Raw genomic sequence first — 22,179 nt, 5'->3', positions numbered from 1 at the left:
GGATTCTGTTTATAAATGCTGTTTGTAGTGGCATGGGCTCTCCATCAGGCTTGACTTAGGAAGATAGCTAGTAAATTCTAATTCTGATGGAGAGGAAGAATGATTCTTCTTTCCTATGGAAACCTATTCTCATAGAAAACAGGTTATAAGAGCCACAAGTGGGGGATACTGCTTGTATAGGTGAATATGACTCACTGAAACAAGTAAGATAGTCACAAAGTAATGTTTAAATGCAACCATGAGAAGAAGAATAAGGGAGAAGTAAGACAGAGAAGGAAAATAGAGTGTTTAAGTTTAAAGAGAGAAGGTCATGCTTTGGGAAACAGTTTATGGAGAGTTCAGAGAGCTCTGAAAACAGAAGTGATTTTAAGAAAACAATCACTGGAAAATAAGAAAATAAGGAAAATATGTGATCTAGCCTACTGTTTTCATCCTGACACCATTGCTAGGGACACCTGAGCATGATGGGGAGAAAGGGGGTGAAATAAGATGTGATCTGTGGCACTGTAATGATGTGTGTCTGTGCCATTATATGGAGATGAATCAAGGACTGCAACACTGATGGGTCTAGACATACAGGAATTGCCCTCAGCACTGAAGGTGCAGACCTCTACAACAGAAAGCTGCCTTGTAGTCATGCCATCTTCCCCCTTTCTTGCTCCAACCAAATGCTGATATAAAACCATGCATTATGCTCAGGGAGGAAACACCTCGTGGGCAAAGCTACCTACGTGCACACTGAAGGTGCCTATTACACACGGTAAGACATATTAGGGTGAATGAAATCCATTAACCATAACTGGTCGTTATTATGGAAATAAAGACGTATGGTTCTTTGAAATGTCAGATTGTCTAAATTACAGTAGGCTGGAAAGAAATATTATTTAACTTTGCTCTGTGTACTATTTTCTTGTCATTGAGAAGTTATAAAAACACATTGACTTCAGACTCAGAACCACAAAAGCGTCTGATAAGAGTCACCTTATTTCATCAGCAAATACAATGCAAATGATGGTTTGCACACATGGGTGGTTTTCATCAGGTATCAGCATTGTCATAAACACAATAAATTACGGTAAAAAGTGGACCGAGTTCAGAGTATCCAAACAAATTAAATGTCAACAGCTCATTTATTCCTCTTTGCTTCTGCAAGTCAAAACAGTCACATCTTGATCTTGCGGGTTATAATTAGGTTGAGTCCCAGCTCTGCAAAAGCAGAACGCGTATCTTGCGATCTACCCACACATGTTTAGGAAGCCAGAAGAAAGGGCAGTGGTAATGCATAAGAGGAGTATACAGCAGGTGGCTAAGCACTGTAAACCTATTTATAAACTAAGAGGCAGATTAGGTAAGTTCTAGATCACTGGTACTTTTCATAGCCTTAACAAGCCTTGTTGAACAAAACACTAAAACTATTTCTTACAGGCTGGCACCATTGCTTATGTGACTTACCCCCTACCAAAGGGCTCTGTTGGGTTTGGAAGTGCTGGGCAGGGCAGGCAGCAATTCTGCCACGGGGCTGCCCAGAAAACCCACACCCCTGCTGAATCCCCACAAACACATGTAGCAGGCAGATCCCGGGGAACATCCCACTTGCCAGGTCGGTGGAGGAAGGTTGCAGCACCCACCGAACGGAGGAGGAAAAAATTAGTTTGCAGCACTTGCGTGGAAACGATTGCACGGAGGAATAAAGCCATAATTCTTTGATTGTGAGCCCAGTGTTCAAAATTAAATGATCCCATTCAAGAGCAACACTTGCAAATTACACATTTTAAAATACACATTTCAAGAAAAGCTTTGTGAAAGGATGTCAGTGCAGTTACAGCAAACTCTACCACCTGAGAATTGTGACTGTCAGCCTTTATTGCACATATTAAATATGCAATGCTGCATAGGAAATTTGTGGCAAAACACTCTTTAAATTAGTGCTTGCTCAACTGAGAGCATAGTTCCTGGGAAAACAACAGCCAGTTTGTAGAGAGTAATAATAAAAGCAGCATCACTCCCTTTTGTTGCATTGTTTTCTCTCAAGACCCTAGGAAAGAAACAATATCTATTCACTTCTTCATGGTTTCTGTTTCTTCTGTATGTAATGAAATGTCACTGCAAGCAAGAATAATGAATAATCTGCTCCTATCTGTGTGCCAATTTCTCCACTTTTTAGCTAGGCAAAACTCCCATTGATTTTTGTCTGTTTAAAGGCTCTTCTAAAATGCTCTGCTCCTCTCTTGCTCCATGCATTTATGTTTATACCTGTCGGGGCTGTATCTGCTGCCCACTTGATATCCTCTTGCCTCTCCCCGTATGCCCATCGATGCTTGCATCCATCACCTGGCTGTGCGTGCCAGTGGCGCGGCAGGGATGCAGCGGGTGAGCAGCCCTTTGCTGCCGAGGCTGCGTTATGTCGTTTAGCCATTGATCCCGTACGCCTGCCGCTGGTGCAGTGACCCGTGCGGGCTCCCAGAGGAGGCACGTGCCGGGCCTGGCACTTCACGCCGTTTCCAGCAGAACGGATCAGACCGCTCCGATCTGCGCGGGATGGCCAACCCGACACGGAGCCAGCTAGTGCCTGCGGGACCAAGAAAGGAAGCCGAGGCAATCTGGCTGCCTTCTTCATGCATTTGTCTCTGGCCTTGATCACTCCACGCCCCACTCTGGAGTCCCTGAAAAAACGACACTTAGGTGGTCCAAACTTGGGCATTTTCCCCTCGTTTTTATGGGAAAAATGCCTAAAAACGGTGTCTTATTATGAATGACACCCGCTTCTTATTTGTATTCAGAGTCACAAATGCTTATTTTACCTGGTAAACCATATTTTTTCTTATTTTAGTGACTTGGTGGAGTCTAGCCTAGCTTCTCACAAGAAAACTTCCATTATAGACCATGACACGTATCAGAAGAGAGGGGCTTGACCTCCACACCCACGCCTGATTTGCAAGGGTTCACCTTAGTAAATTCCATCTTTTTAGCTGTGTGAAATGAGCCTCAAGCTTTTGGAGGCAGCAAACAAAGAGCTGTTGTGCTCTGACATTTCTGTCACAACCACAAGACGAGGGAGAACAATATTATTATGAATATTGAAGAAACCCAGAAGACAAGTGGGCTATGATATCTGACTTCTGGCATGTAAAATTACGGACTGCTGTCCTTATTAAAGCAAAGCTCAAGATGAACGTTTCTTATAAAGCGTTCTATCCTCTCTGTCACGTAGCGTATTGTGAGAAACATCCAAACCAAGGCAGATCTCAGTAAAAATAGTAACTACAACATGTCAGTGTGTGAAAATGGTTACTTGCGAGAAGCACTGTAGGAAAAGAAAATTGTTTTTGTGGAGTTTTAACAAAAAATCCACGGTGCTCGGCTCAGACTTTGCCACAGCCATGTTCCTGTCTCTGCGTTCTCACAGGAATTCGACACGCACCACGTCGCTTACAATCTGGCCTCACATTAAAACGACAAGACACACTGATAGAAGAAAAAAAAAAAAAAGTTGTTTTAATTGCTAGCATATGTTACCGGAAATTCAGTTAGTTATTTTTAAGCGTTAAGTCATTTATCTTCGTTTGTAACCGGTAGCACCACTGCCTTCCGTCCTGGAACCAGCACAGGCAGAGGAGAATAACTAAAGACCACAAAAGCCGTTGGTGATACATGGAGTGCCAACACTGGTAGCACACTTATTACAGTTTAGACAGCAGCATTATATCTTTATTTAAATTCACTTCAAGTTATCCTTATGGCTAAGGATGCTGGGATCACTCCTGCCCCTGCCCCTGTCACCAGCCCTGTCACCAGACCTGTCCCCAGCCCTAGCCCTGTCCCTGTCCCTGTCCCTTGTCCCTTGTCCCTTGCCCCTTGTCTCTTGCCCCTGTCCCTGTCCCTGTCCCTTGACCTCTGTCTCTGTCCCTGTCCCCTGCCCCCTGTGTCCGGCCCCGACCCGGCCCCGCGGCCGTTGCTCGGCAGCCGCCAGCCAACCGAGCCTGCCGGGAAGGCTGAGGGGAGAGGCGGTGGCAGCGGTGGCAGGATGACGGCTAGCCCCCATTGGTGGAAACAAGCGAGGGCGGGGCTTAGGGCCGGCTCTCCGCTCTGCTATTGGTGGGGAGAGGCGTCAGTTCGGGCGCAGGGGCGGGGCGGGGCGGCTAGCGGCTTGCGTTGAGAGGCGCGGCGCGGCGGGGCGGGGGGAGCGCGGCGAGGGGGCGGCGGCGGCGGAGGAGCGGGTGCGAGGGGAGCGGCGGAGCCGGCGCCGATCCGGAGCGGAACCGGAGCCGATCCGGAGCGAGGTAGGGGCTCGGGTAGGGGAGCGGGCTGCCGGCTCCCAGCCCTGGCAGCCGCCGGGTGCCGGGGTAACGGCCCCGTGGCTGGAGCGAGCGGCGCTCCCCGCTGCCTTTCGCCGTCCCCGGGGGCGCTGGGGTGTTTTTTCCCCCAAAATTTCACCGTGAGGGTGTTGAACGTAACGCCCCGCCCGTTAAATGTAGCCTGAACGCCCCAGACAGCGCAGGCTGAGAGGCTGGGCTGCCTTTGTGCGTGCGCTGCCTTCACAGCGGGGAGCTGCGGTAAGGAGAGGAGGTTTAAAAAAAAAAAAAAAGGCTATTTTTTTTTTTTTAATAAAATATACCTGCCCGGAGTAGAAGCACGAAGCGCCATTTTAATAGGTGGACCGAGCGGCGGAGGTGTATCGCCTTCTGCCATCGAGCCCACGCAGCCGGGGGCAGCGTTTGGGGAATGCCTGGGCTGGCACAATTTGGGGATGGGGGAGATCCCCCCCTTAACCGGGGGGCCTCTGGGCAGGTGTGGGGCGGGGGGCACCTCTGGGAGCCCCCCGCTGACCGCCCCACCGGGGAACGGCCTTCTCAGTCAGGATTTACCCCAAAATGCAGCATGAACTCAGAATTGTCGTGGGGTCGTGGCGATGTTCTGGTGCCTTTGGGTTTTTCTGAGGTGCAGGGGAACCGCATTGCATGTGAGGGTGGGGGAAAGACCACGGAGAAAGGGGGAGCGTGAAAGCAGCAGCGATCACTTGCTGCAAGATGCAAGTGCTACGCCAGCGTCTTGCACCTAGGGCTGCTTGGATTCGCTGCTGCCAGTGCCTGGACCTGCAGCTGAAAGCAGCCGGCATCATTTAAAAGCACACACGTTAAAAAAAAAAATATATATATATATATATATATTACATCTCACTTCCAAGTATTACATCTGATTTCAACATTATTCGAATGTCAACAACTTCGGCAAATCTGATATACGATGTTGCTTGATGTTAGGTATTTTTATCGTTTCAGCATCCAAAATCAAACCTAGAACTGTAACTTTGTTTTCGTTCCTTCCTTTTGTCTCGCTTTGCAATCAGAGTTTTAGCGAACCTGTTAGCATTGCAGGTGTTACGTTCTGCCTCGTTTCTTAAAACTTGAGGTGTTTAGACAAAGAAATTGCAGTTCTGTTTTAACGCTCTTCATGGATCCTTCTAGTTTAGCTCAAAAATGATGAGGAGAAAATGCCCTCTGAGGTTGAGATATTGAAATGTTTACTGTAGCTCTGTGCTCTTAACAAAGCCCTTGAGAATATCAATTTCATAAGTCTTTTTCTGTAGTGAAATAGCCACAGGAAAACATTTAAAAAAAATGCACGGTCGCTGTGAAGAAAACGTCTTTATAAAAAGAGGTTTGGGTTAGCCTGTTGGAAACTGTTATTGGAGAGCTGGTCCGGTTAGCTGTAGTACTAGTGTGGTTTGACCCTGGCAGCGGCTATTTCTGTCGTGTGGAGCAGGGCTCTGTGAGTGGGAGGTGAGCTGAGGCTGCAAGAGCAAGGTGGAATAAGAGAATAATTTCTACATGCAGAAAGCTCTCTTTCCTATATGAAAAGCCAGTTCTCTTCTATTATAAAAATAGCTATTTATAATGCTGCCTATATATGGACACTCTCGAAAACCATGCGCATATAGGCGTTAGCATGCTCTCTGGAACACACAACGCTCACGAGTAGACATCTGGAAGAAAAAAACCAGCAGTTTTCCTAGCTATTACTTAAATTCTGGACAAGGTATGAGCTCGTATTTATGAGATTTTTTTTGGAGCATACATGCTTAATCTGAGCAGAGCACAAGCGTGGATCTGCTCTGAAAATGGGTTGGTGTGGAAGGTAAGTGAAGGCACTGTGAGCTGTGTGCTTGTCATGTGAACGGAACAAGAATGGTATGCATTCGACGTAACTTATTTTTCAGAATTTTAGAGAACTTTAGCACTGCTTTCATGAGCTAAGCCTTACAGCTCTAGGCTTTTATCTTAATTTCCACGTCAGGAGATCAAGGCGAGAGAATGGTCAGTGATGTGCTGTTGCTAAAGAACGTATGTGATATAATGAGGAATAGAGTTTATTTCCTGTTTCTGAATTCTGTATTCTGTCTAGAAGGCCACTTTTTGTTCTCTCCCACCTCTGTTTGTTTTTACCAGACAATTCAAGAGTTGTACCTTAGTGTCTTGGAGCAAAGGGATTTGTTTGTGGATAGTAATAACAGCTTTCTGCATCAGAAGCAGGAAGAATTAATTTACGCTATAAATTAAAATGAGTATTAAAACAATACATAATGACTTTCTCTGTGTACTTATTAGAACATCAGCCCTCTTGCTGAGTCTGCCTAGTTTAATAATATTAAATATCGATGAAGGAAAAATGTTGAACTTGTGAATGTTCACAATGCTAGTGTGTCCACCTTTTAAACCTAAGCTTTTTTTTGTTTGTTTAGAACACGACAATCTCAATTCTCTATCACTGTGCTAAATAAGATATTGAAATAATTCCTAATTATCTTGAAAGCACCCCGAGGGGCCAAAATAAATTTAAAAGGTTCTGCGTGCCTTAAACTTCGCTGCTGTAGGAACATTGTGTGTGCGCACAGCTGCCCACGTTTTCTTTTTTCCTCCCTTCTCTGAGGCAACCGTGAGAACCCTGTAGGAATAAGCTAGCCTGCCGAGAGCTGCCATGCCTGTGTCCCTGGGTTATTTTCAGCAAGAATAACCACCTGAATGCACGGGCTTTCATGTTAGAGTTGTGCTCTGCTTCTCTGTTCATACCAGGGGTTGGTACCTAAGTTATGTCTAGGTGCAGTGGAGTTGAAAATAATCTATTGCGTTGGACTTTTATTCCTCTTAAAATGAGGAAAATGTGTATGGAATAAACAGTTACAGTTAATACGTGATGACTTTCTATAATGCTTGACTGTGATACTGGAGTGTTTAGGTCTCTAGAAGCTTTTAATTCTAGCTTTAGGGCAATGAGATTTATTTTTCTGTTGTTATTTCAGAAGAGATGTCAGTGTTCTAGCTTGCCTTCAGACTTGTCCTTCAAATCCGAGCAGGTTGAGCCTTCTTGTGTTGGAATTGCCCCTTAACGTCGTGAAACTTAACCCGTTAGCCAATGTCTTTTAAATAATAGCATAGCTTAATTTAACATTGACATTTATTTTGGAAGAAGAAAGGTGGCACTCATGAGAAATGGTTGCCTGGCAATATTTAAAAATAAAAATAAAGCCCCCCACCAGATTTAGCCTCTGAAAAAACAAAGTGCGAATCAATTCTTAGCTGAATCACAGTTATGCCAGCCACACAGAGCTCCATTATGCTGCTGAATTGTATCACTGCCTCTGTTAATCTTTTCTTACAGATGACTATGGAAATACAGCTGTTAATGGTAACACTGCTTCATTCAACTGAAGGAAGGGGAGGATGTGGCTCAGTAGAATCAAATATTTATTCAACTATTCAGTGTACAAAAAAAAAAATAAATCTTGGAGCTTGAATAGGAAAACAACCCCCCAGCCTTTTCTTCGTGGTTAGGTGTCAACATTGAGAAGTCCTACTGTGTTGTAGGAATTGTACGTTCTTAGAGAATTTGGAGAAATGGTTAACGCTTAAAGTTTTTTTTTGTTATTATTTTTATATTTTTTAATAGTGGAAGGTTCTTATTTAGCTTAGTTTGTTAGAGCTATGCTTTGTTTGCTCTCACCATCTAACACTCATTTATAAAGCCCTTGTATTTGAGGCAGGAACCCGTGGCTCTCAAATTCTTGGAAGTTGGCTTTGCGATGTTGATATGGGTTCATTTATTTTTATTTGGTTCCCGTGGAGCTGATAATTTTGTAGGGCTACCTATCAGGCACCGAATCACCTGCGGTGCACCAGCTTCACGTTGAGCTTGGTGCTCAGGAAGGGAGCAGCTGCTCGGCTGTGCAGTTGCTTGTGCAGGAGCCGGGGGCAGCTGCTGGAAGGCGCCTCAGCCTCCTCCATCCCCGAGCTCGGGGTTGACTTCGTGAGCTGGCTGCTGGCAGCCGGAACGTCGGCTTGGTTATTTATCTTTCAAGCGCAGAAATTTGGGAATGAAATTGAAACCTGAGGGAACACATCTGTGTTTATAAGCTCCCCGCTTAGTGCTACATTTCCTAATTTTAAAAAGGTCCTTTTATTTTCTGGAGGAGATCCACATCTCACGAGCTCTCTGTGTTTGCCTACGTGTGCGTCAGCACTGTGCTGGTGTTGGAATAGCAGAAGGTCCAGCGTGCCCTGAACATTGCAGGCTCGCCGTGCCTGGTGTGCAGGGCTCTCTTCTTCTCCTCTCCCTTTCATCTGGACAATGCTTCCAAGACAGTGGTGAAGAGGGAGCTGCACTCTGATGTGAGCCCTGTACTGGATAAGCTTCAGAAGCTTGCTGAAGGACATTGGATGTTACTCTGTGCTGGCTTTTACAACAAACTTCACTATCTGGTGAGAGTGTCTTGCATCCTGTAGCATATTGTGTTAATCGCAAGTTCATCAGAACAGTTTTCCACAAGTAAATGTAATGTAGTTTGATTGTTCAGCAGCTTTTGAGATGCTGATGGTTTTTTGTTGTTGTTCTTTTTTCTATATATTATGTTTTGGCTATTATCTGAAATAGTAGTGAACCAAACAGCGTGGAAGGTAGGCATGTGTCACAGTCAGATCTTCTGTTCTTGTCAGAGCTAGTACACTTGTCCTCAATTTCTGCTAATGTGCTGCATTCAGTAAAACTTTACAGTAGCTGAAAACAAATTGCAGGAAAAGTTTCCTCTTCTCTTTTTTATTTTGCATACTTGGCAGCATTTTGTTTACTCCCTGGAGTCACTTAAGCCCTCTCTACAAATGTTTGTGCGCATGTCATAAGTTAAACATATGTTCAACTTCAGCTGTATTGCTTATGGAGAAGTGTATGCGGGTTTGGGGCCCGTCAGACTTTGGTTTTTATGTGACTCAAGCCAGAGGTGAAGAGATCCTGGACCTGTCAAAACATACAGCATCTAATATGTGAAAATGTTTTTAATCTCACATCTTAACTGATATGTCAAATTCATATTGCTCAGACTAGTTGATAGATATAATGGCAGCTCTTAAGTATTTTCTGTGTTGTTAGAGTATACTTTGCGGCTAAAAAATTGGGGATGGGTACAGATTTATGGTAACTTAGAGTTTGCTTTTCATGTTAGGTACTAATAGAAATAATTTAATAAAAAAAAATGTATAAAATTCCTCATCCAAAAGTTAAAGCTGTTGATTAATGAAAGTAAGCAGTTGTCCTAGCAGTGACGATAGATTTTAATATTTCACTTGTGAATCTCAGAGTGTGGACTTTTTTTAGCGATATCCTTTGTGATTGCCGGGTGGACGTTGACTGAAGCGAGGTTATATATTAGTGAGTATAGAGTAAAACCTTCCCTGACCTTTTTGCTGCTGTTTTTAATCTGATTGCGTGGGGTATCTTGAAGTCATAATTGACATCAAGATGGAAGAGGCCTATTTCATGCTTCTTAGTTGTTCAGCAAGCGGAATTCTTGGTGGCTTACTGTTATTTTGGCAGTGCCTTGTGCGTTACAAGGCAGCTCTCCTGTAAAACCTCCCTAATTGCACGTGCACACAGAATCCAAGCTCTGTTTGGAAGGGAGCTCGGGAGGCTGTCTGGTTAGACCTTCTGCTCAAAGCAGTGTTTTCGTAAATATATATATGTAAATATATATATATAAATATATATATTCCTGAAATATCAGTAGGGAGAAGTTGTGTAAAATGTAAATTTTCTTCTCCCTTCACAACACCTTCTTCACTATGCTCTACTTGCTTTAAGGACACTGCTGCATTAGCTTCCTTCGAGCACTTGGGAGGAGAGTTCCAGCCAAAAAGAAGCAAATGTGTTGGGTGCAAGAACGTTTTTCTTTTTTTCTTTTCAACTCAGATTCCCTCCCTTCTTTTCTTTTTCTGCTGTTAATCTGCAGCATGAACAATGTTGTCATCTGCTTGTTTGCTTAACCTTGGCAAAAGTGTTTCCAGTCTTCCTTGGCAGAAAAGGGTAGAGTTCCAGTATCCCCAAATCTACCACTCCAGCCAAGTTTATGTAGTATGTTGTTGTCTACCTTTAACAACAAAAACAACAAAACAACCAAATGAACCAAAAAAAATATATCCACCTTCACCTTACTTAATCCTTGTATGAAAACACCTACACGGAGTCTATACTCACTTCAGAAGTTTCGTGCCTTAAAAACTTGAGCCTACCTTATGGACCTCTTCACACATTCCCGATCCATCTGTTTATCTAGCACAGCTTCTTCTCCATCTCTTCACACAGTCTTAGGCTGTTGAAATGCAAGCCGCCTTTGCAGTTCCTTTAATTGGTAGTAGGCTTTCTTTACTTTCCTACCTCTTTCCATATTTTGTAAAACACAGGATTTTGGGGTGGTTTTTTTTTCTTTTCTCCTTTTTGTTGGCATTGTTATTACAAAGGATTTTAAAAATTATATGTCATTATAATGTTTTTAAGCAACCATTATTTTTCTGCTTAACTGTGCAATCTTGTTTGGGTACAGCTTGTGTTTCGAGACAGTTATTTATGGAGCACGGTAGCGGTGCGTCGTGATGCACAGTCAGTGCCGTGTTGATCCCGTAAGTCTATAGGCTAAAGCTACTACTTTATGCAGTATAGCCTATTATAAAACAGAAAACCTTGACGCGGGGAGTGGCTAGGGCTGACGGCGTGCTTTGTGGAACAGGTGGGACTTGAAAGTCTTAATTTAGTTTGAGGGAAGGGTGTTTATGCGGTCGCTCCATCTGTCCATCCATCTGTCCACTAGCTTGTCCTCCCACCCCACCCGTAACTTCTGAGCCGCTTGGTCAATTTTTAGTCTGCTTTGGGCGAGGGGCGGTGTTCTCCTACTCTGATGCAGCCATCCAGGCCTTATGGAAACAAGCAGATGGTTAGAGAAGGGAGACTGGGCAAGAAATGGACGTTCTGGTTTGTGCGTGTCTGTGGTCAGGCTCTGCCAATGCATACTCAGGTTACTTGGCAAGCTGCTGGGCAAAGTAAAGGCAATATGGAAAGCAGGAGAGATGTGAAGCTGATGTGGCAGGTTATTTCGTTATATGTATCTGGAGGATATCACGGGGGTAATTTGGGGATGCTATTCTAGGAAGCAAGGAAGGCCGTGCTCGTGGGTGGACGTGGGACCCGGAGTTGTGGAGGGCCTGTTTGATGCTGCCTGACATAGGTTATGCAGAAGGATAACTTAAGTGTTTAAGGAGTTCCTCGTCTTTTAAAGGAATTGTGGGGAGGCTGCTCAGTTAAAACCCAACACGAAGAACAGGGAAAAGGAGAGAACTGTAGGCGGAACGTCATCTGATGTACGTGGGTAAGAGGTGTGTATCCTACAAAACTGGGGGCAGAAACGTGAGCTGGATGCAGGAAGAAGAGTGGCAGCCAACCAGGAGGAACTTCAGACTTGGAACCTTGTATATAGAACGGGGTTTGTGTGTAACAGAGGTCCTATAGCGCAACAAAATGAGTTGAAATCACTGAAATATTTCCTGAAAAACTTGCAGAGCTGAAATGTCTTGTATGCTTCAGGATTTCAAGAATTCTTTGACTTCAACACAACAAATTGGTTGCTTGGCTTGCTTTAGAAACTATTTATAGGTGTGTTATAAATTAAAAACAAATTTCAGTGTGAAGGTGCCAGCGTGGGACGCCCACAGCAATAATAAAACAGTGTTCTCAGAAGGTGAACCTTGCCTCTGCTTTTGCTAACCAAATAGCTGTTCCTGTCATCTGGAGATCTTTAAATACTTCAATAAATGCTGTGCATATTGATGTTTTAATTGCCTAAAACTCTGTGAATGAACAGCGTATTTGAAAAACACGGCCTTACTCCTGTCAGCATCGTTGTTTTTTGGTTGCTTCTGCTGACTCAAATTGTGACTCAGAAGAAAAAAACACACGTATACTTGTAGTTGATTTGTTTGAAACTTAGGATTGTTTTAGCTATAAGTCTGGGGACTGAGATTTTTTTTTTCTCATGGGGTAAATCAAACTTTTTTTTTTCTTCCCTTACTGGGTAAGTCAAACTTGTCTATACAAGTAACAACAATATACAGCGACTAAAATTGTGTTGCAAATGTGTATGGATGAGGGGAGATAGGACGGGTTTTGTATTAAGGCCAAAGCCTACTCTGCTTTGATCATACAAAGAACTGAACAACCCTGGGAGGACAGGAAGCCTGTCCTGTATTTTTCCGCACCAGTAAAATGGGTGACCTTTTGTGTGACTGTTCCAGTTATATTCACTTAAAATAACGTTTGAGCTATTGTTGGCTGTTCCACTGAAAATGAAATGGCAGATCAAGCTTGTTAGCTTGCTCTTCTTCAAAGAAATTGACAATGAAGAAATGTGCTGTCCTTTCAAATAATTAGACTGCGTAAAGCTTTAATGCTAGTGAAGAAAGGTTGTTCAACTATAGAAAACGTGAATAAATTATTTTACTCTAGTGAACTTTATTTTCTCCCTTTAACATCAACAGTTACTTAATTTTTTTAAGTACTAGTTCTTACAAACACTGTAATATCTCAGATTTTTAAAGAATTATGAAAACAGTAGTTGCAGTTCTCACTTTGTTACTGTCAAACTTTTCATGGATTTACCTTATGGTGCTTAGGATTTAGTACAACTTATTGCTCAATTCCTGAATTTTGCTTATTGGTTTTATTTGTGATTTCTTTTTACTTTGTGAAGTGCAGTGGTAGTTCCAAAAGAAGAGTCGCTGCCAAAATGTGAGCTTCCCTGTTCTGTGCACCTTTCCCGTCCAATAAATATACATAGCACCAGATTTGTGGAATGACTTCATAAAATATACAAAGGCAATGGTGCAGGTCATAGGATGCATGAAAATAAGAATGTGGGTTTGTACTGTAAAATCTTTGGGGTAGGGGCTGTATGGTGGGACCCCAATCCTACTTAGTGCCTATGGAAGTTGCTGCAGAAATAATTGTGCAGTGAGTGCTGTACAAAGAAATGGCTACTAGTTTCCTCTGCGTATTGCAAATGTGAGTGATTGAAAAGAAAATGCGGTGTTTTTCCTATCCTTAAAGCTCTGTTAGAATGCAATACTGTGAATTAGGTAGCAGAAGTAGGGATGAAAGCGGGATGGTTTCTCTGGGTACACGTACGAGTTTCTCGTCTGCTCTGGAGCCCCGATGTGGGAGAGCTGGGCACCGTGTGTTACAGAGGAGCGTGTGCTTTCTGCTGGGTGACATGGCCAGGAAGGGTCGAGCACGAGGCTGTGGTGGAAGGCTGCCCCTGTGCACGGGGCTCCTGCTGGCACTCAGCCTTCCTGCCGGGGACAGGATTGCCCGGGCTTGCTGCGCAGCACCCCTGGAAGTAGGCACGGGGCAGCAGGAGCTGTCCTGATGCTTGAGGGGACGCATCGCAACAGAGGTTTGAACCGGGGAGCTGCAGGTTGGGCTTAGTGCTCAGTGTGGGATTTGACAGCTCTGCATCTAGCGTGTATATATTTGGGTGATGTTAATTTATGGGCTCTTTTAATCCTTTCACGGCTCATTCGTGTCTCTCGTGATGAAAATCCAGTCCACCGGTGAAGCTGAAGTAATTGGATTTTATTTGAGGTGAAATGATAGATGAAGATGAAAATGGACCTCTAGAATCAATTACTCTTCCGAGAAGGACGGTGAATTTTCCACAACTTTCTTTTCCTTGTCTGATAGTCTTCACCGTTTTATTGAGGAACTGCAGGACAGATTAAAAGAAATTGGAGGCTTTCATATTCATTTCATATGGCAGACTGGTGGTAAAGGTTCTCCGCCGAAAACCAGAAATAAATTTGAACGCGATGTGAATCGCTTAATGTCTGCCAGTGCCTGGTAGTTATACAGAACAGATTTTCATCATGATGCTACAGCAGAAGTGGCATTACAATATGCTTTAATTTAGAGTTTAAATCCAGCAGCAAAATGTCAGAAGCTGAGATTTATTCTGACATATAATATCAGTTGCACAAAAATGCTTTTGTCTGGTTGTATTTTGCAAGTGAAAGTGGAAATATATTACTGTGAGCGTGGTGTGTGGTCATGTCTAGATTCTGTGGGGCTGGTGGTAGAACAGCAAATGATGCAGGACAAATAAGTATCCGTAGGCTAGGGAAATTCCTCTAACGCTTGCTTTAAGAAGCAATATAAGAGTACAAAAATATAAAAAATACATGGCTAATGTACCAGGGCTTTAAATATAAATCAAACCTTTTTTTTTTTTTAAATAAAAATAGATTTTGAGTTACATAAAGCCTTATTTCATACTGCACTGAATCTAGTTTGGCTGTTAAGCAGCTCTTAGGGAGGTCTTGCTGCTGTATCCAGTACTAGTGCATGCCACTGATTCTCGTATGGACCAGCTCTACGGTCATTTATGGTCCTGCAGGTGGGACTGACAGTGGTGATGTATTGATGCTCTTTTTTTATTATTATTATTATTACAAAGAGTATACCTTCTATATATGCCTTTTATTTTTGCTACTTAAGAAGCAGAGATGATAATATTGTGCAAACAGCTTATTTTCTCCCAGTTGTTTTTTTTAGGAAATTGGAAGCACTCATACAAAAGCCACAGCTTATATTGAAGTTTCTGTCCTTTAAATGTGCCTCCAAAATACATGAAATGAAGAGGAATGATCCAAATGGCATGTAGAATACTGCAACATGAAGGGGAACCTTTTAAAATCACTTTCAAGGAAGTCTTCTTCTGGAATATGATCATACCAAATTACTTTTTCAAACAATTTCTTCAGCTTTGATAAGTCATCTTACCTTTTATCTAATTAAATGAAGTACTTATTCTTTTCAGGCATTGTTCCTTAACAATACAAAGCAAAATAGTATATGTTGGGCTTGTCAGTTTTATACTTGTTATAAAGCATCTTAATGAGTTATAATAATTCCACCTGAGAAAAATAATACTGCTGTTTAATTAATAGCAAAAACAAATAATTGGGAAAGGAGAGACATAGTTAAATTACTTTTTTAAAAAAAAGAAGTCTAAAGCAGGTGTGGAGCAATTGCACTGCAGTAACTGAGAGAAGTGTCTCCTTGAAGGAGAAACACAAAATACATTTACAAATTGACTTTGAGGAAAGCTGTCAGTAGCGGGATGAGAATCCTGTGCCTGTGCTCGTGATGCGGGGTACAGCTGTGATTGCAGCGTTTTAAAAAAAAAAAAAAGTGGAATATAAGCCAAGATATCAGCTGGACTAAATTCCAGACGAATAATAGTTATGAATCTGAGAAAATCAAAATCTCTTGCTTTCCTGTCCCTTTTGGTAGAAGCTGCAAACTTCCTGAACCGTCTGAACTCATAGTGTGGTTTTCACGTTTGCTTGCCTCTGTTCTGCTGTGGTCAGGGTGGTGCCTTTGTTCTTCATATACCACTGTTCATATACTGCTGTTTATACCCTTTTAAGGTAGAGGAATGGCCAGTGTTTCCTTTGACACTTATTTGTAGTGGTTAGTTGAAGATGTAATCATTCGACTAGTCCCTTTGCAAAACAAACAGATGGCATTTCCTCACCTCTCAATACACGGCAGTGCTGCGAGCTATCCCTGCGTTGTGCTCCTTGCTGATGAGGCACAACTTAATGGAGCTGGAAGATGCTAACAGCACAAGTCCTTCATCTATTCTACTTAAGAAACCTGGAAATGAAGCTTAAGGAGAAATAAGTTTTGCTGGTGGATGAGAAGGCATTTTAGGTAGATTTTGCAGCTTTGTCAATGGCCTGAGCTGGGATGCTCTGGGGACCCCCAGGAGAGTCACTGTGTCTGTCTCTGTGCATCGGAAGTTGTTTGGAGCTGCCTTTGTTTTTTTAATTAAAATTACAATTTCTTGACTCAGAGCATTTGAGATTACTGAATAGGAACCAACACAAAAGGCTCCCTAGGTTGTAGGCTACGGTTAAGATGGAGCACTGAAGTAAACTGGGATTGCTTTTCAGTGTTAATTGCCATTTCTCCTTAGAAGTTCCAGTCATTTATCCTTTGCTGTGTTTTGTCCATTTATATTTAAAAGATGAAAGCTTAGGATGGGTCTGCTGGGTTTTTGCTTGTGATTAGTGACAAGTGACTTGTTTTTTGTATTAGAAATACAAACAGTTCAGTTGTTTTGCATTTTTGCTTCACTGTTGCAGTTTCACAGAACCTTGCAGGGTCTCATTTCTTGTTGGAAAATACTGCTCAAATTTCGAATGGCAAACTCTTAATAATGTGTATTAATGAAGATTGCTGTTTCATGCTGCGACTCGCTTTGAACAAGTGTCCTTATTTGTAGGACCTTGGTATGTCTTTTGGTGAACCTCCAGAATGTCTGATAAAAATCTGTTGTAGAAATGTTTTTTTTCTGTGTGACTGTTCTCCTTCAGGATTGCCATTGTATGGGGCAGTTGTTGAACGGTGCAAATTTAGGAATTGCATGGGGATTGCTTTACCTATTAATAATAATTTTATTAGAGAGAGAATGAAGGTTGGTTACTGCCTGCATTGTTTGTTTTTCTTTATTAGGTTTTTAGATGCTTTTCTATAGCTTAAACATTGACTTCTAGAAATGGTTAGGGGTGGAATACTGCTTTTCTTTTTTTTTTAAGACTTTATCCTTGATACCGATGAATATTAACCAAAGAGCTTTGAGTTCTTTTCTAACAGCCATATTTGCAGGGGGCACTTAATAAGTGACTGTAGTAAACATTAGGAGTTGGATCTCATGGCTCTTTCGTACCCAAATTCACTGTGTGCAGAGAGATTAGGTGGTTTGTCATCTAACCTCTCCCAGTTTGCTAGAGAGAGCAACAACCCCAGCACCACAGTGAAATACAATTGGAGTCATAAATCCAGATAGCACTCAAAAGTTTATATGTTCATCTGGTGGGTAGCTTACCGTATTTTCATGTTCTGAAAACAGAAGCATTTCTCCTGTCACTAAACAGCGTGGTCGGAGGTACTTATCCTTGTCCTGTGGGAAGCGAGGTGTTAGTCGGGGGGTATCTGAGCACCTGTAAAGCTGAGCTGTCCTCTGCATCGTATCTTCAAGAGGAAGGGGAAAACAAGTCAGTTATCTAGCATGAGTTGTTCTACTGCATGATGCGTTTTTTGTCATACGTTTAACAGTTTTGTTCTAATTAGGATACAAAAAAGCTCTATGACCTTTATAATGTTTTTCTTCTGAAGGCTGAAGGTCTGATAGTAACTAAGTCATACTTACATAAACTTTATCTTTCAAGCTTTGTAGTTCGGTTATACTCCTGCATACGAGGAAGTCAGAAAGTATCTCTCTATTATAAAATATGCAGGTGGTGTATGTTGGGTTTAAGCAATAATTAACTAATGAGGTGATAGAATGTGGAAGTACAAGAGGGGAATCATTGCTTATGAGAATGGAGGTGGAGGGGGAGAGGTGGTAATTTTTTTCCCTGTAATACAACTATAAAAGTATCTTACAAATACTATAATCAGGAACAGCAGGCTAATTTTCTTTTCCAACAGTGGGAAATAACTCTGAGATCTGCCTTTATACCCCATTTTACAGACAGCTTCATCTCCTGTTCTTGAATTTTCCAGTGTGGGTTATTCCATTCGTTAGGCTTCTGTGGTTCTGCACTTTTTTGTGTGACTTCTGCAAATGTCAATTAGGGAAGGAAAAAAAAAGTCTTGGTTGGAAAAAACCCTGGTGAAATATCAAGCTCAACACTTCTGTGTTTATTTTAGCAATAAAATTTAAGAACTTCACTCTTAGATGCCAGATGTGCGCTGTGTCAACTTGGAATAGATAAAACTGTCACTCTGTGCTGTACATACATTCATTCAGTGGGGCAAAAAAACAACATGTGTAAACTTGACTTAATCCGTTTTTCTGTGAAGTTGAATGCCTGCCTTTGTTAAATAAATTGCACTGAATTTTGTAATGCCTAGTATCAGATTAGATGATTACTTTCTGACAAATAGTCCACTTGTGATACAGAAATATTCTGTATGTTTTATAAATGTAAGGTGATCTTGAGGACTTTTGTATGATGTGTAAGATTTTCATCTTTTTTTTTCTTACACTGCCAAGTTTTTTCTCCCCAAATGTGCTTTTGAACCTCTTCAGTTGTAGTATTAAGAAAGATCATTGCCATAAGTTTCACAAGATGCTATGCTTTTATCAGTTGATTTAAAAAAAAAAAAAATAGACTGAAACTAATGAGCCACTTGTCTTTTTTCTCCTGCTGCTTTTGCGACAGTTACCTTCAGGTGATATTTGCAATACACAGTGAAATTGCAGAGAATAAAAATCTCTAGCCTTGCTTTTTTGTTTGGCTTGTAGATGTGGCTGTGATAGTTTATCCTTAATGGCTACAGTAATAAATTGCGGTACTGAACTAGAACTGTTCCCCAAAGGCTTATTTACTGCCAGGTGTCCAAGAAAACACAGGGTGATGCAAGGCTTTGAGAAAGTAAGTCATACTTTCTGCACATGAAGTCTATCTGAAATGAACTTGAAAACCTGATCCTTGCTTCAGATGGGACAGTTATGCATTGATCGGGTACGTTGAGAGCGTGCAAGAACTCGCTCGCCTCCAGATGACTGATACGTATATGTAAAATCAATGCTACTTTAATAGGCTCTGTTAGTGGCTATTAGATGTAGCGGTCTGCTTTGTTAGCCATCTCTTAAACACAGAAGTTCTGTGCTGCTGAATTTACCTTTTGCTAATATCAAAATACGTTGTGGTCTTATGAAGCTACTAATCAGCAGCCTTTAACACTTTAATTCTTTTTTTTTATGAAGCTGTGTTTCCTAATTGGAACTCATACACACACGTATATGAGTTCTCTGTATCTTCCTGTCTGTTATATGCCTGAGAATAAAAATTCAGCTACTATTTATAGGGTTGGCTTTACAGCATGAGATCACGTGGCAGTGTCTTCAGTATTAGTCTTTTATCAATGTTTTTCTACAACTAGATCTGTATAATATTTGTTCTATAAATATGGCAGATACAAGATATAGTAAATAAAATATACATGTTTTTTTAGGATCGGCTCTTTTCACAAGGTGTGGATAAGTTATTTGGTGGTGAATATTGGTTTCTATTGTAAATGTAATGTCTGTGCTAATGGAGGCAAATACACTGAAGGATCAGCGTAACAGTAGTTTGTTGCAAAGAGCCAAAAAGGGTTACTGTTGTTTGGATAGTGCAAATCTGCAAAAATTAAAGAGGCTAAAGGATTCTTTAAAGACTTAAGCAGATTAGAGATGTTCAGTTTGATTTACAAAATTTAAATGAGAGTATCTCAATATTGAAATTGTTGAATTTTAGAACAATAAGGGAAAGAAAGGGAATTCTTTTTTGTAAATTTGTTTCATGTAGAAAAAGCCTGTGCAACAATTGTGCTGTTTTCCATTTCCTTCCCCCCCCCTGCTTGCTCGGCTCCCCTTTTGGACTAAAAGTCCTAATTCAGCGCTGTAGCTGAATTGTTCCACTTCACAGCACTGACTATGGTAAAATGTGAATAATCACTCATGACTACTTGCAGTCAGAAGAACACAGATAAACTGTGGCTGTAGCTATAATTTAATCACTTTGGAAATTTCTAGGTTCCTATGTTCCTTCAGACAGCACTTGAGACAATTCTCAGTGTTCAAGAAAAGCAACCTGAAACTGGGTTGCTCTGGAGCACCCTAATTGTGCTCAGCTTCGCGTGAGCTGCTGTAGGTGAAGAACCCTATAACCCTTTGCTGGCTCCTCTAGGATCTGAGCCTTTTCTCCTGACATTTGAGCATCACTCAGCTTTGTGGCCTCTTTTTAATGAATGCAGCATTTTTAGGAAAAAAAAAACAAAACCAAAACAAACTAAAAACACATATAGTTGAGTCATTGCTTGGTCTTTTTGCGTTAACAGTTGCAACTGTTGGTTAGCTAAGGAAGATTCGTTTTTAGCTTGTTCTGTTCCCTAAAGCTGTACTCACTTTACCACAAGCGAAGACTAATAGCATGTAAGTCCTGGAGTAACTACTGTAATCAACTGCTTTAGTCTGCTACAAGCGAGTTTATAAAACTTCATTCAGCAACTTGTGTTGAAAGGATGATAACCTGAATTTTGAGAGAAACTGATCTTTAATCTGCATTTGGTAAATAATCCTTGAATTAAATTGCCCTTCTTACCCCTGTCTTGCTGTCAAATGATGGCCTTTTTAGCTTATGGGCTGTTTTGGTAAATAGCTTTGATTTCTTCACAATGCACAAAACAGGACTGTGCTGAAATCTACATAGGAGGCTTGGGGGTGTCTGTGTGGGGCAGGGTCTTTGGGAGAGTATTCAGAGGAATTGTCTTCACATGCTTGTACCACTCTTGTGCTATGCTGTGTTCTCTTTTGGCTGCTGTCAGAAATCAGATACTGAATTTAGTAGACCAACAGTTTCAGTGTTGTAGGAAGACGGGGTTTTTAAAGGTCCCATGGCTTAGGCACGTGGTAATACTTTGTACAGACTTGTGCGACATCACCGGTTCCACAAATCTTTGAATTAACTATGGTCAGCAGATCTTACCAGTGTTAAGGATCCACTTTTGTTTTAAAAAACAAACAAACAAAAACTAGGAGCATCTGAAGATGCATAGAGAGGTCCCAGTAGCATTCACTCCTTGCTGTAGAGGAGCAGATCCTATGGTTATGAGAAGTGCATGTTGCTTTTTTTGAAGATGTTGCCTGTTTTCTGTGTATCTGGAGATGCCTGGTGAAGGAGGGAGTTTTGAAAGATACTGAGAATTTGGGTACCTGGATGTGTTGATTGACTCTCAGGTCTCTAGTTTGGTTCTGTATTTAGCAGATACTTTTTTTTTTTGGGGTTACAAATAGAATTTTTACTCTCCTCAAAGTCTAAATTCGTAGTAACGAGGAATGTTATAACTAAGTCAAAAAGTTAAGATGATTCTCAAGGAAGGTGGGAGGACCAGAACTAGAAGCAGATAGAGGAGGAAAAATAACCTTATCCTTCCTTGCCCATAAAATGGAGAGTAGGCGATAAATTCGTGTTTACTTTGTCTTCATGTAGATGTTTTGGAGGTACCAGTTTTACTATTGCTTGAGCTGCAAGTCCTGTGCCTGGCTGTTCATTCTGTGAATCCCTGGTGAATCAGAGTTTTGCTTTAACAGGGAAGGTCTGGCTGTTCAAGTCCCTCTTCCAAATATATAAATACTGAGTGAGGTGGCAAGATGTCATCCATTTTGTAATGGTGAGAAGTACCATATCTACCTTCAAAAATTCCTCAAGCAATTCTAGGTAAGGAATTTGCTTACTGAAGTTGTCTAGTTAATTTTTTTATACATACTGTAATAACTGCATTACATGATGTAGATCTTCAGCATTAATGTGGAAGAAGCTGTGTGCATTAAAATTGCTTCGTTAATAGTCCTTTCATCAGCATTTAGAGGATGTCATAAGTGGATCGTATTTTATTGTGAACAGGATGGAGGCATTTGAGGCTACTGAAACTTTAGGTACCTGAGAAAGAGAGATCTTCTCTTAATCTATTCCAATGGGTTAAAGTCACGGTGATGAGAGCCGTAAGCAGGTCAGAGGTGATAGTTTCAGTGCCACTTGTATTCAAACTATTTACCTGGGAGAGCGATGACAAATAGTAAGCACCTCTCCTGGTTTATGATGTTTTATTTGATGTAGTATTAAATGTTGTAATAGGTGCACGATATCTATACCCGAATATGGCTACTTCAGCTTTTTCTTCCCCTTGTGCCCTTCTGTGAGGAAGCTGTGTTGAATGATCTTTGGTAAGCTGTGGTGATTTGGTGGCCTTTAAACT

General features: G+C 41.6%; 1 protein-coding gene across 6 annotated transcripts in view; it reads left to right on the top strand.

Moving 5' to 3' along the window:
* Nucleotides 1–4,149: 4,149 nt before the first annotated feature.
* The window catches only part of CDKL5 (cyclin dependent kinase like 5), a 132,029-nt gene continuing 113,999 nt past the window's right edge, over nt 4,150–22,179 (top strand). For all 6 annotated transcript variants that reach the window (XM_083850627.1, XM_083850625.1, XM_083850624.1 and 3 more), the window contains exon 1: nt 4,150–4,280. The gene's annotated coding sequence lies outside the window, so the exon portion shown is untranslated. The remainder of the gene's footprint in view (nt 4,281–22,179) is intronic.

This window comes from Anser anser (assembly GCF_964211835.1).
Source record: "Anser anser genome assembly, chromosome: 1".
Taxonomy (NCBI): domain Eukaryota; kingdom Metazoa; phylum Chordata; class Aves; order Anseriformes; family Anatidae; genus Anser; species Anser anser.
Note: the sequence above shows the minus strand (reverse complement) of the source record. Positions and strands in the feature narration are given on the sequence as shown.